This window comes from Papio anubis, chromosome 9 (genome assembly GCF_008728515.1).
Source record: "Papio anubis isolate 15944 chromosome 9, Panubis1.0, whole genome shotgun sequence".
NCBI lineage: Eukaryota > Metazoa > Chordata > Mammalia > Primates > Cercopithecidae > Papio > Papio anubis.
This window is the reverse complement of record NC_044984.1, coordinates 9346660-9349229: the sequence shown is the minus strand read 5'-3', so window position 1 is coordinate 9349229 and position 2570 is coordinate 9346660. Positions and strand designations below refer to the sequence as shown.

The following is a 2570-nucleotide window of genomic DNA, read 5'->3' as shown; positions in this document are numbered from 1 at the left end:
GCATCCCACAAGTTTTGGTATGTTGTGTTTTCAGTCTCATTTGTCTCAATGTATTTCCTAATTTCCATTGTGACTTGTTTTGTGACCCCATTGGTCATTTAAGAGTTGTTTAATTTCTAAGTATTTGTAGATTTTTCAGTTTCTCTTGTGTTAGTGATTTCTAGTTCACTATATGGTGATTGGAAAAGATACTTTCTATGATTTCAATGTTTTTGAATTTGTTAAGATGTGTTTTGTGACCTAACATGTGATGTATCCTGGAAAATATTCCATGTGCACTCAAAATGAATGTATACCCTGGTGCTGTTGGTTGGAATGTTCTGTATGTATCTGTTGGGTCCAGTTGGTTTACAGTGTTGTTCAAGTCTTCTATTTCCTTATTAATCTTCTGTCTGGTTCTTCTATCAACTATTAAATGTAACTTATTGAAGTCTTCTACTACAATTGTGTTTCTGTGTTTTTCTCCCTTCAATTCTTTCAAAGCTTGATTTATATATTTAGGAGCTATTAGGTTTTGTGCATAAGTATTCATAATAGTAATATATTCATGGTGAATTGAATGTTTTTCATTATAGGATATCCTTCTTTGTCTCCTGTAAGTTTTTCATTTAAAGTCTATTTGTTTGATATTATGTAGCCACTCTTGCTCTATTTTGGTCATTATTTAGCCAGAATCTGATTTTTTCACTTTTACCCTATATATGTCCTGATATTAAGACTTACTTTGTAATTTTCTTAATGGCTTTTTGTTAAAAAATAAAACACTTCACAAACTTGCATGTCATCGTTGCTCAAGGGCCACACAAATCTTCTCTGTCTTGTTCCAACTTTAGTTTGTGTACTGCTGAAGCAAGCACTGTCAATTTTTTTTGCGTGTCTTCTGACTTTTTTATCTCTCATTTTCTCTGCCTTCCTTTGTATTACATTGATTTTTTGGAGTGACATACTTTTATTCTTTTTGCATTTTCTTTTTTCCTGTATTCTATAGATATTTTCTTTTTGGTCACCATGGTAATTATGTAAAGCATCTTAAAGTTATAGTAGTCTATTTTAAACTGTTAACAGCTTCAATCATATACAAACATTGTACTACTTTGCAGCTTTGCCCCCCCAACACTTTATATTATTGGTGTCACAAGTTACATATTTATATACTGTACACCAGTTAACATGCAATTGTACCTATTTGTTGTACAGTTTTATCATTTAAAATCTATGCACCAAAATTAAGATAATACAGGTTACTCTACTTGCCCATGAATTTACCTTTGATTCTTCTTTTTGATCAAGTCTGCCATTGAACCTCTGATAAGCTTTTCAGTTCAGTTATTGTATTTTTCACTCCATAATTTCTATTTGGTTCTTTGTTATAGTGTTTTGTATATTTGTTAATAACCTCATTGTGTTGATGCACTATTTTTCTTATCTCCTTTGGTGGCATATCTGTCCCCTTGTTTAGTTTATTGAGTGTATTTATGACAATTTAAAAAATTCTTTGTCAAGCAGCTCTTAGATCTGTGTTGCTTTCGTTTTAGGACAGGTTTTATTTTGGTCTTTTGATTGGACCAATCTGTTTCTCTGTTTCTTTGTATGCCTTGTGAGATATAGATATAGGTATCTATATAGAGATATCTATATCTGTCTATATCTATATCTATCTATATATACACACACACATATATACATTTTTTCTGGGTTTTGGGCTTTTGGAAAAACAGCCACCTCTCTTAGCTTTACCAATCAACTCAGTTTGAGGTTCTGGGACCTTTGAAACCTTTTCTCATGTCTTACTTTTCTTGGTGTTGTCCTATAAAACTGCAACTCTAACATGCTGCTAGCCTTTGCTTTCAGTGCCTTCCACACTCTACTACCCGTCCCACCAGCACTGTGAGTCAGGGGAGACAGAAACCAGTTCCTCAGGCAGCCCTCAGACGAGCCCCAGCATTAGATGCGTGGTCCACTTTTTCGTTTCCATCAGGAGAGAGAATCCCTTGTATGGGGTGGTTCCTCCCAGTTGCTTCACAGTATAATGCATAAAGGTGGGACATGAATGGGCATGTCAAATGTCACACATTTTTTCTATCGTTTTTTTGGGGGGAATCCTTTCTTGGTTTTATAATGGGCTGGTGCTTCAGCTTCTCTAGTAGTCTCTAGTGTTGCCACAGCAATGAGCCTGTGGGGAAGGCAGTCCCGTAATTTCCTAATCTGCTGTCTTGCTAATGTCATCCCTTCCTTTTTTCATCTTTAAGCCTAAAGTAGATTCTCTTAGCTCATGATTAACACTTGCTCACTTTTGTATCTTTACCTTCTTGCACAAAATTATCCTCTTAATCACTTCTTTTTGTGGTCACCTTCTGGCCTCCATTGTGGCTCTTCATTTTGACAGTTACATTGTTTTATTTTACTGTATTTTCCTGTCCACCCCAATGCCCACTGCTAACCTGGCAAAGTTCAATGTCAAAAATAGGTAATCTAGTCAACAACTTGTCTTTATTGTTCCTTGAGCTGCTCAGTTATTACCTCTACTATTACTACATTATAAATCTTAGGATTACATATAATCATTAATT

General features: G+C 34.7%; 1 non-coding gene across 1 annotated transcript; it reads right to left on the bottom strand.

Moving 5' to 3' along the window:
- Positions 1 to 750: 750 nt before the first annotated feature.
- On the bottom strand, positions 751 to 857 carry LOC116269005. Its single transcript, XR_004176331.1, has one exon. It is a non-coding gene; the product is annotated as a U6 spliceosomal RNA (small nuclear RNA).
- Between the last annotated feature and the right edge of the window lie 1713 nt (positions 858 to 2570).